This window comes from Mirounga angustirostris, unplaced genomic scaffold (genome assembly GCF_029215605.1).
Source record: "Mirounga angustirostris isolate CCGP_5_RB_7025 unplaced genomic scaffold, mMirAng1.0.hap1 SCAF_7, whole genome shotgun sequence".
NCBI lineage: Eukaryota > Metazoa > Chordata > Mammalia > Carnivora > Phocidae > Mirounga > Mirounga angustirostris.
In genome coordinates this window covers 63,949,185-63,961,409 of record NW_026991715.1, presented here as the reverse complement: position 1 = coordinate 63,961,409, position 12,225 = coordinate 63,949,185, and the positions used below count along the sequence as shown (strand labels likewise).

Here is a 12,225-nt window from a genome sequence, read left to right as displayed (position 1 = left end):
TGTTTGTTTTCATAAGCCAACAAAGTCATATAAAATAATTCTTCCAACGCTTATCATTTCAGTGGACGTAATCATTAACTAAAATGTAGCCTTGATGACTGGACATTCGTACTCCTTAAAAAGAAAGTTCCCATTTTCTCTGGGGTTTCTTCATGACTTTGCATATTGTGTGATCAAATACCTTCCCCAATTTATTCTCTAACTTGCTGACAACCAGATTCCTTGGAAACTGAGCTAGTAGCTATGACACTCTTTGTTTTTATATTTTCTCTTTCAAGATGGAAACTAGGGGCTTTAAAAAGCAGTTGAATCACATTTCTTGGTAGCGCAGGTTAATTCCAGAAGAAGCTCAGTGGAAATATAGAGACTTTCAGAGAAAAGATGGAAAAACACAGAGAAGCCAACTGAGATGGATATCAGTGATGCTCACGAGTTGAACCCTAGCTGATGGAAATGATTCAGCAAGCAACCTTAAATTTAATTTTCCTCTATGGGGAGGAAAACAGTTTTTTAAATTTTTTAAAAAGATTTTATTTATTTACTTGAGAGAGAGCATGACAGAGAGCGACAGCACAAGTGGGGGGAGGGGAAGAGGGAGAAGCAGACTCCCCGCTGAGCAGGGAGCCCGATGTGGGACTCGATCCCAAGACCCTGGGATCATGACCCAAGCCGAAGGCAGACGCTTAACCCACTGAGCCACCCAGGCTCCCAAAACATTTTTTTTTAAATGACAATTTATTCATGTGTCTGTTAGCCATGTGTATGTCTTCTTTGGAGAAGTGTCTGTTCATGTCTTCTGCCCATTTTTTGACTTACTTGTTTTTTGGGTGTTGAGTTTGAGAAGTTCTTTACAGATCTCCGATACCAGCCCTTTATCTGTAGTATCATTTGCAAATATCTTCTCCCATTCTGTGGGTTGCCTCTTTGTTTTGCTGACTGTTTCCTTTGCTGTGCAGAAGCTTTTTATTTTGATGAAGTCCCAAAAGTTCATTTTTGCTTTTGTTTCACTAGCCTTTGGAGATGTATCTTGAAAGAAGTTACTGTGGCTGATGTCTAAGAGGTTACTGCCTATGTTCTCCTCTAGGATTTTGATGGATTCCTGTCTCATATTGAGGTCTTTCATCCATTTTGAGTTTATCTTTGTGTATGGTGTTAGAGAATGGTCGAGTTTCATTCTTCTGTATATAGCTGTTCAATTTTCCCAGCAGCATTTATTGAAGAGACTGTCTTTTTTCCATTGCATATTTTTTTCCTGCTTTGTCGAAGATTATTTCACCATAGAGTGGAGTGTCCATATCTGGGCTCTCTATTCTGTTCCATTGGTCTATATTTCTGTTTTTGTGCCAGTACCATGCTGTCTTGGCAATCACAGCTTTGTAATATAGCTTGAAATTGGGCAATGTGATGCCCCCGGCTTTTTCTTTTTCAACATTTCCTTGGTGATTCAGAGTCTTTTCTGATTCCATACAAATTTTAGGATTGTTTGTTCCAGCACTTTGAAAAATGTCATTGGAATTTTGATCGGGATGGCATTGAAGGTATAGATTGCTCTGGGTCGCATAGACATTTTAACAATGTTTATTCTTCCGATCCATGAGCATGGAATGTTTTTCCATCTTTTTGTGTCTTCTTCAATTTCTTTCATGAGTGTTTTGTAGTTCCTAGAGTATAGATCCTTTACCTCTTTGGTTAGGTTTATTCTGAGGTATCTTGTGGTTTTTGGTGCTATTGTAAATGGAATCGTTTCTCTAATTTCTCTTTCTACAGTTGCGTTGTTAGTGTATAAGAAAGCAACTGATTTCTGTGCATTGATTTTGTATCCTGCCACATTACTGAATTGCTGGATGAGTTCTAGAAATTTGGGGGTGGAGTCTTTTGGGTTTTCCACATAAAGTATCATGTCATCTGCGAAAAGAGAGAGTTTGATTTCTTCTTTGCCAATCTGAATACCTTTTATTTCTTTTTGTTGTCTGATTGCTGTTGCTAGGACTTCTAGTACTATGCTGAACAATAGTGGCGAGAGTGGGCATCCTTGATGTGTTCCTGATCTTAAGAGAAAGGCTCTCAGCTTTTCCCAATTGAGGATGATATTCGCTGTGGGTTTTTCATAGATGGATTTTATGAACTTGAGGAATGTTCCCTCTATCCCTATACTCTGAAGAGTTTTAATCAGGAAGGGATGTTGTATTTTGTCGAATGCTTTTTCTGCATCAATTGAGAGGATCATATGGTTCTTCTCCCTCCTCTTATTAATGTGTTCTATCACACTGACTGATCTGTGAATGTTGAACCACCCTTGCATCCTGGGGATAAATCTCACTTGGTCATGGTGGATGATCCTTTTAATGTATTGTTGGATCCTACTAGCTAGGATTTTGTTGAGGATTTTGGAATCCATATTCATCAGGGATATTGGTCTGAAATTCTCCTTTTTGATGGGGTCTTTGCCTGGTTTGGGGATTAAGGTAATGCCGGCCTCATAGAATGAGTTTGGAAGTTTTCCTTCTGTTTCTATTTTTTGAAACAGCTTCAGTAGAATAGGTATTATTTCTTCTTTGAATGTTTGGTAGAATTCCCCAGGGAATCCATCAGGCCCTGGACTCTTGTTTTTTGGGAGGTTTTTGATCACTGCTTCAATCTCGTTACTAGTTATTGGCCTATTCAGGCTGTCAATTTCTTCCTGTTTCAGTCTTGGCAGCTTATAGGTTTCCAGGAAGGCCTCCATTTCATCCAGATTGCTCAGTTTATTGGCATATAGTTGTTGATAATAATTTCTAATAATTGTTTCTATTTCCTTGGTGTTAGTCATGATCTCTCCCCTTTCATTCATAATTTTATTAATTTGGGTCCTTTCTCTTTTCTTTTGGGTAAGTCTGGCCAGTGGTTTATCGATCTTATTAATTCTTTCAAAGAACCAACTTCTAGTTTTGTTGATCTGATCTACTGTGTTTCTGGTTTCTAATTCATTGATTTCTGCTCTAATTTTAATTATTTCTCTTCTAATGTGTGGCTTAGGCATCGTTTGTTGCTTTTTCTCTAGTTCTTTAAGGTGTAGAGTTAGTTGGTGAATTTGGGATTTTTCTATTTTTTTGAGTGAGGCTTGGATGGCTATGTATTTCCCCCTTAGGACTGCCTTTGCAGTATCCCATAGGTTTTGGACCGATGTGTTTTCGTTCTCATTGATTTCCATGAATTGTTTAAGTTCTTCTTTGATTTCTTGGTTGACCGAAACATTCTTGAGCAGAGAGGTCTTTAGCTTCCAAGTGTTTGAATTTCTGCCAAATTTTTTCTTGTGATTGAGTTCCAGTTTTAGAGCATTGTGGTCTGAGAATATGCAGGGAATAATCTCAATCTTTTGGTATCGGTTGAGACCTGATCTGTGACCCAGTATATGGTCTATTCTGGAGAAAGTTCCATGTGCGCTCGAGAAGAATGAGTATTCTGTTGTTTTAGGGTAGAATGTTCTATAAATATCTATGAGGTCCATCTGGCCCAATGTATCATTCAAAGCTCTTGTTTCCTTGTTGATTTTCTGCTTAGATGATCTGTCCATTGCTGAGAGTGGAGTATTGAGGTCTCCTACAATTAACGTATTGTTATCAATATGACACTTTATTTTGGTTAACAGTTGGCTTATGCAGATGGCTGCTCCCATGTTGGGGGCATAGATATTTACAAGTGTTAGATCTTCTTGTTGGATAGACCCTTTAAGAATGATATAGTGTCCTTCTGTGTCTCTAATTACAGACTTTAGTTTAAAATCTAATTTGTCTGCTGTAAGAATTGCTACCCCAGCTTTCTTTTGAGATCCGCTGGCATGGAAGATGGATCTCCATCCCTTCACTTTCAGTCTGGATGTATCTTTAGGTTCAAAATGAGTCTCTTGTAGACAGCATATGGATGGGTCCTGTCTTTTTATCCAATCTGCAACCTTGTTCCGTTTTATGGGAGCATTTAGGCCATTCACGTTGAGAGTGATTATTGGAAGATATGCATTAATTGTCATCATGTTGCCTGTGAAGACGTTGTTTTTATAGACTGTCCCTGTATATTTCTGTTGTATATCACTCTTGGGGGTCTTTCTCCTTTTACAGAACCCCCCTTAATATTTCTTGCAGGGCCGGCTTAGTGGTCACATATTCTTTCAGTTTCTGCCAGTCGTGGAAGCTCTGCATCTCTCCATCCATCCTAAATGAAAGCCTTGCTGGATAAAGAATTCTTGGCTGCATGTTTTTCTCATTTAGTACCCTGAGTATGTCTTGCCAGGCCTTTCTGGCTTGCCAGGTCTCTGTGGATAGGTCTGACATTATTCTGATGTTCCTCCCTCTGTACGTAAGGAATCTCTTCCCCCTAACTGCCCTTAAGATGGTTTCCTTGGTTCTAAGATTTGCAAGTTTTACTATTACATGCTGGGGTGTTGGCCTATTTTCCTTGATCTTAGGAGGGGTCCTCTCTGCCTCTAAGACTCAAATGTTTGTTTCATTCCCCAGATTAGGGAAGTTCTCAGCTACGATTTGCTCAAATACGTCTTCTAGTCCTCTCTCTCTCTCCACTCCCTCCAGGATTCCAATTATTCTGACATTGGAACACTTCATGGTGTCACTTATTTCTCTGATTCTATTTTCATGGATTCTGAGTTGTTTTTCCCTGGACTCCTCTTTTCCCTTTTTATCTATTATATTGTCTTCCAGGTCGCTTATTCTCTCTTCTGCCTCAGTTACCCTAGCTGTTAGATTATCTAGATTGGATTGGATCTCATTGATAGCATTTTTAAGTTCTGCCAATTCACCTTTTATTTCTGCCCTTAGAGACTCTATGTTGCCATTAATTGATTTCTCCATTCTAGCCATTGTCTTCACAATTGCTAGCCTGAATTCCATCTCTGACATCTTGGTTATATCTGCATCCATTTGTAAATCTGCAGCATAAGTCATAATCTCTGAGTCTTTTCTATTTTGGGGGATCCTCCTCCTAGTCATTCTGTTGATGGGTGTTTGAGGGAATGTATAGAGTCCAAATTATTGACCAGAACCCAAGCAAGACGCACCTGTTTTCTTGGGACCTTAGGGTTGCTGGTCTCTTGTTTTCCCAGCCTGTCTTCTGCGGGAGGGGCCTGCCACGCTGTTACTCAGGCAACCCTGTTCAGGCAGAGTTGCCCTGTGCCCCTGTGGCAGGGGATGGGCTCAGTGGGAATCAGTTTTGGGGGCTTTTGTTCTCTGGCGGCTTTCCCTGGTGGCTTTCCATGTCTCTTCCGTGAGTCAGAGCAGAAGAGACCGTTTCCAACCCTCTGCCTCAGAGCAGAGAGATCGCAGTCTGTTCTTCAGTGAGCTCTCCAGGCCACACTGTCCCCGTTTCTGTTTGTGCTGCTATAAACTGCAGCGTCCTGGATTGTGCGCCCCTCCGCAGCACTCCCAGGCCTGCCTCCAACACGTCTCTGCCCTTTGTGCTTCTAAAACCGCCAGCTGCTCCCAGTTCTCGCTAGCACAACCCCGCCACTCCGGGATTCCGCCCGGGGGCTGCAGTTCGCAGGCGTGACCCCACCGCTCCGGGTTTCCACCCCGGGGGCTGCCCTAGAGTCCTTTCCCCGATGCTACCGGTCTGCGAGTCTGTGCCCGTCCGCAGCGTGTGAGGCTGTCGCTCACCAGCGGTGTAGGATCCCCACAGCCAGGCACCCTTCCGCTGCCGTTTATCCTCTGGTATCGGCCTGCGGAATCATGGATCCCCACTTCGTACCTCAAAACCAACTGCCTGCAATATTCCGTTTGTAGAGATCCAGATCTTCTTACATCTCAGGCTGGTTTCGTGGGTACTCAGAGTGGTCTGGTAGATATCCAGCTCAATTCCATGGACCAGTTGAAATAGGGTCCCCTACTCCTCTGTCATCTTTCCCCCCTCCCTCACCTGCCTTTATAAATTATGTTTCCTTAGAATCAACTGTAGGTTCCCTTCTACTACTAATATTTTTCATTATATAGAAAGATCTATATAGAGATATATATGTTGATATATATGGAATTCAATATAGGATAAGAATTCTACATATATGTAATAGAGATCTCTATATAACAATATATGCTATAGAGATATCCACACAACTATATCTATATATATCTAGAGAGAGGAGGGAATCAATAAACCAAGTTTCACAGGATATGGATTCTAACTAATTTATTCTTGAACTAGCTTTCTATACACATACATGTGTATGAGCATGTACATGTACCCTGTATTAGTGCCATTGTTCATGAAATGTTTTTGGATTTCCTTCTTGCAGGCACAAGGTAGGACAGCACTTCTCTGCCCCTTTGAAGCAAGATGAGGCCATGTGACTTGCTTGGCCAGTAAAATATGAGCAGAAGTGGTATATTTCACACCAAGGTGGAAATTTTGAGAGCCAGTGTTCATCTCATCACACTCCCTTTCTGTTACTGTGATGACCATGGAAGCACATAATGTCATGAAGTCTCTGTCAGCTTGGGTTTCTGAGTGATCTGGATAAGCAGAGCCTCCTGACAGCCTGTGTTGGGCATGTGGTATCACCCAAGAAAGACATTTGTGTTGGCAAAACCACTGAGATATGGACTTTGTTGCTGCAACATAATCTAGTCCAGGAGTTAACATAATTTTTCTGTAAAAGGCTAGATAGTAAATGTTCCTTTTTTTTTTTTTAACAAACTTTAAAAAAATTCTTAATTTCCAGACTGTATAAAAAGAAGCTGCAGACCAGATTTGGCTTGTGGGCCTTAGTTTTCCAATGCCCTAACCTAGCCTGTGCTAAGTGTAGAAGGCATCTATCCTCTCTGCATCACTTTCTTCAGCTGTGAAATAGAATACAACTGTCCTAATTATCCTCTCAGAGTTTCCCTGAGATTAAAAAAAGAAGTCACAATGAAATTATTTAGGAAAAAAGTAATGTTATATGCTGTGCAAAGTGTTATTTCAATTTAAATAATGATACAAAGCAATACTTCCAAACAAACACAGTTAAAAAGAAACATATTTTCGAGAAAACATAAGAGACTCTTAATCTCAGGAAACAAACTGAGGGTTGCTCGAGTGGAGGGGGGTGGAAGAGATGGGGTGGCTGGGTGATGCACATTGGGGAGGGTATGTGCTATGGTGAGCGCCGTGAATTGTGTAAGACCGATGAATCACAGACCTGTACCCCTGAAACAAATAATACATTATATGTTAATTTAAAAAATAAAAAAAAGAAACAAATTTTCTACCCTGAATTCTATTTACTCATGAAGATACCCTATTTCTTTTCGTTTTGTTTTTAGATATCCTATTTCAAATGAAGCTTGGCCATGCCATAGCCCAACACTTAAAAAGGTGTGCTTTGTAGATCACTGACTCTTTAAGATGCCACACACACACACACGCGCGCGGTTCTTTGGATGAATAAATTGAGGCAAATCTACGTACTCTTTAACATAATATCTATCAATATCCAGTGGAATCTCTCTTCAGCCCAAGACACTTTGAGCAGCCTTGCATGGGCTCTTCCTGGGTACTGAGCTCCTTGAAGTTAAGCCATTGCTAGCTTAACTGGTCAAAGTCAACTTATCCTGCTTCCTCAAGATCTGCATTTGGTCAGCTTTATGACCTGGCTCTTGGCTTACAACATCTCCAGACAATGTGTGTGGCATGCTTGGGCTTGGGCTTGGACAGCAGTTTTTGGCAATGGTAAAGATTAATTTCATGCTAAGGTATGGATCTGCAACAAATCCAAGTTCCCTTGGCTTTGAAAAGAAACACTCAGGAAATAGCACTATATGAGAAAGGCAGAGGGAATATTGTTGGTTATTTGAGTTTTTACCCATCTAGACCAAGTGGTCCGTATGAATCAAGAGAATATGCAGTAGCACTCTATAAAGAATGTCAGGCTTTTAAAAGCAACAAATAGAGCCCTACGGAGACCTAGTCATCTTTGAGGGACATTACGTTATATTGGATTGCTTCACTCTCATGTGGGATAATCATCTTGATTTGCTATGTTATCCAAACCTAATTCAGTATGCACCCCTAGAACGAGGAACAAATGTTTCCCATTTAGAACTGCATTAGAATGTTTTAAATCAGCAAATCCAAGACAGAGGGAATCATGAGACAATAAAGAAATTAAAAGCTAAATTAAATATGCTTCAGATATATATCTATATATTTATATTATATTTATTTCATATATATCTACACATAATTTTATTATGTGCCTGAAAGAAACTTGAGGAATGTGTTAACTATGCCAGAATAGATATTTCTACTTCAGTTTACATGGAATTATAGAATGTTATACTCATTATGATTTTGGTGATTTTCCACAAGATATAATGGGGAGAAAAGTGACAGAGTATCTTTAAGGTGAGAAGTAATGGTCTATCCCATGAATAGAAATTGTCTCCAACTGAAACGTTCTAGAGTTCTTCATGCATCCCCATCCTTTCTGCCCTGAATCATCTAAGTCAAAGTGGCAGAGTAATAGCACCACTGGAAACTGGAGTCAAAAGACCTGATCTCAAGTAAGAATTTTCCAACAAATAACAGTGTGGGTTGAGGAAAGTTACTTAACCATTCTGAACCTTTACTTATTGACCTAGAAAATGTGGTTAATGATATCTTTCTCCCTGTACCTGATGCAAAGATTTTTTTAATGTTTATGAAAACTTCTATATTATGTGCTTAATAAATGTAGATAGGAATCTGGATCAGTCATATGTTTGAACCAAATTATCAGTAATTCAAAATACACAGATTAATTGCCACTTTAAAACCAGGACTATAGGACAGGTGCTAAGGGGTGAAAATGTGTTTCCTGGTCATGCTTGAGCTGCAAATTAACAGAAAGCCAGACTCAAGCTTAAACTCTGATAAAAATGTATTTTTTTCCCCCTCAAGAGGAAATTAAAGGTAGTGTGGCCTTCAGGGCTGGTCATCATACATCCAGGTTCTTTCCCTTTTTCCTCTGTTGTCCCCAACCTTAACTTCATCCCAAGTCTCTCTCTGCAGTGGGAGTGAAAGTAGCTCCTTTCAACCATTTGGTTAAGTCTCTCCTTTGAGTCTGACTGGGCCAATTTAGGTTATGCATTCCTGAGCAAATGACAGCCAGGGGAATGTTGTATTCTGATTGGCTTAAACACTGGTTCTTCCAGCAATACCAGCAAGGAAGGTGAGATTATTGTAATTGGCTTAATCGAATCAGAAGCTGCTTCTAGAATTAGGGTCACCTCTAAAACCATATGGCTGCTTCATGTTAGGGGGTCAATCATAATATTCCTGTAACCAGCTTTTTCTAGAAGACCTATAGAGGTCTTTTAAAATAATTGGATGCGTGTCACCTTCAAAAACCAATAACCCACTCAATTTAGAGTCAGAAATTTGGAATGTAAAAAATTATCTTCTCTTGCTTGCTTTATCTAAACTAATCATGCAAATTAGCCCAGACCATGCAAAGGGAAAGAAATTTAGCTTATTTTGAGAGAAACCAAGCCTTAGGAAAGAAGGTATTTGTTTGTTTGTTTCCTAGTTAGGAATTAAATATCAGTACTGTATCCCAAAACAGGGGTCTTCACCACCCACTGATGTGTCATAAGTTTGATGTTAATAAAAATAAAAGCTCTGGCTATGTAACAATTTTAGTCACATGATTTTGTAGGGTAAAAACTCGATGCTTGAGTCCTGGTTCTTGCCCTCTCTGTGTGACCCACAGCAAGTCACTTGACTGTTCTGTGGCTCAATTTCCTGCAGTGTAAAATGGAGATAAAAATAGCACCTAGTGTATAGGGTTGATATGAGGATTAAATGACTTAATATATGTCAAGGGTTTATTACATGGCAGGATGTGGAAACAGAAGTATTGGTAGTTATCATATTGTTATCAGTATTTTTGTCTTCTACTTCAAGATGGTGAGCTGTCTTAAGAGGCAACCCACAGAATGGGAGAAGATATTTGCAAATGACACTACAGATAAAGGGCTGGTATCCAAGACCTATAAAGAACTTCTCAAACTCAACACCCAAAAACCAAATAATCAAGTCAAAAAATGGGCAGAAGACATGAACAGACACTTCTCCAAAGAAGACATACAAATGGCTAACAGACACATGAAAAAATGTTCATCATTAGCCATCAGGGAAATTCAAATCAAAACCACATTGAGACACCACCTTACACCAGTTAGAATGGCAAAAATTGACAAGGCAAGAAACAACAAATGTTGGAGAGGTTGTGGAGAATGGGGAACCCTCTTACACTGTTGGGGATGCAAGTTGGTACAGCCACTTTGGAAAGCAGTGTGGAGGTGCCCCCAAAAATTAAAAATAGAGCTACCCTATGACCCAGTAATTGCACTCCTGGGTATTTACCCCAAAGATACAGAGGTAGTGAAAAGAAGGGCCACTTGCACCCCAATGTTCATAGCAGCAATGTCCGCAATAGCCAAACTGTGGAAAGAGCAGAGATGCCCTTCAACAGATGAATGGATAGAGAAGATGTGGTCCATATATACAATGGAATATTATTCAGCCATAGGATGAATACCCAACTTTTACATCAACATGGATGGGACTGGAGGAGATTATGCTAAGTGAAATAAGTCAAGCAGAGAAAGTCAATTATCATATGGTTTCACTTATTTGTGGAACATGAGGAATAGCATGGAGGACATCAGGAGAAGGAAGGGAAAAATGAAGGGGGAGAAATTGGAGGGAGAGATGAACCATGAGAGATTATGGAGTCTGAGAAACAAACAGGGTGTTAGAGGGGAGGCGGGTGGGGGTGGGTTAGCCCAGTGATGGGTATTAAGGAGGGCACTTACTGCATGGAGCACTGGCTATTATACGAAAACAATGAATCATGGATGACTACATCAAAAACTAATGATGTATTGTATGGTGACTAACATAACATAATAAAATAAAATTTAAAAAAAGATGGTGAGTTGTCTTTTGAAGATATTTGAAGATAGACAAGAAGAGGAGATACTTTTTAAATGTATTTTCAAGATTATTATTAAGAATTTGCTTTTAACTAAACCATACTGTATTTTTCATAATTGTGAGAAACACAAATCTGGGAAGACATATTTCAGGCAAATAATGAAAATTTAGCACCTCATTGTGTATGCACCACATGGCTGTAAAACTTCTCAGGACATATTCATGCCAGTCCCAAAGTAAAAGAAGGAATCCAATTTGTTTTAAATAGCATTTGGGTGCAATTTTAATGGCCAGTTATTCATGAATTTAACTTGACTCTGAAAGTACAAAATTATCTAAAAAAATTCTCTACGTATTATAAAATAACTATGCTTAAGGGACTGTTATCTTTGGAATATTCTTTTAATTCTGGTAGTTTTGAAACACTATGAGTGGTTTATGCTGTTCACCAATAATATGATTCCCATGTTATTTTTAAAGTTGTTAAAATAATAGTTAATCCAAGTAATGATCTAATAATAAAACAACTAGGATATTAACATAGGCTACTTTGTATAGTGTGCTAGAAGGATGAGTGAATGAGGCCAAAGTTATAGATTCTACTGAAGTCTGATGTGGTCTAATTTGAAAAGCGCTGTTCTACAACCAGTGCACTTCCAGGCAGCCCCCTGGGATTGCAGGCTTTGAGGACGAAAGAGAGACCAGGCAAGGTGGAAGGGGTATAGCCTGCACGTGTACAGCGTTAGAAAAAAATCCAGAGCTGTGTCTTACAGATGGTAGTCAGTGGCATTATGAGTGATAATAATTCTAACAATCGCAGTTTACTGAGTATTTATACATTGAGGGTATAAATACATGCTAGATGTGTTGACAGATGTTTTACAAAGTTAATTTCATTTGACTTAATCTTTGCAACAACACAATGAAGGAGGTATTACCACCTCTTTTCCAAAGATGAAGAACACAAAGCTTAGAGAGGTAAGGAAACTTGCTCAAAATGACACAGCTGATCACTGGTAGAAGCATCACACTGCATGTAAGAAATGCTCTTCTTCTGGGCGCCTGGGTGGCTCAGATGGTTAAGCGTCTGCCTTCGGCTCAGGTCATGATCTCAGGGTCCTGGGATCGAGTCCCGCATCGGGTTCCCTGCTCAGTGCAGAGCCTGCTTCTCCCTCTCCCTCTCCCTCTGCCACTCCCTCTGCTTGTGCTCTTCTGTCTATCTCTCTGTCAAATAAATAAATAAAATCTTTTAAAAAAAAAAAAAGAAATGCTCTTCTTCAAAGAAAG

General features: G+C 39.6%; 1 protein-coding gene across 3 annotated transcripts in view; it reads right to left on the bottom strand.

The window, feature by feature from the left end:
- The window catches only part of XRCC4 (X-ray repair cross complementing 4), a 316,789-nt gene that overhangs the window by 39,149 nt on the left and 265,415 nt on the right, over positions 1-12,225 (bottom strand). Inside the window, exon 9 of one of the 3 annotated variants that reach the window (XM_064596334.1) lies at positions 7,149-7,167. The exons of the other annotated variants lie outside the window; for them this stretch is intronic. The gene's annotated coding sequence lies outside the window, so the exon portion shown is untranslated. Of the gene's footprint in view, positions 1-7,148; positions 7,168-12,225 lie in introns of those variants that run through there. 3 annotated transcript variants of the gene reach the window in all.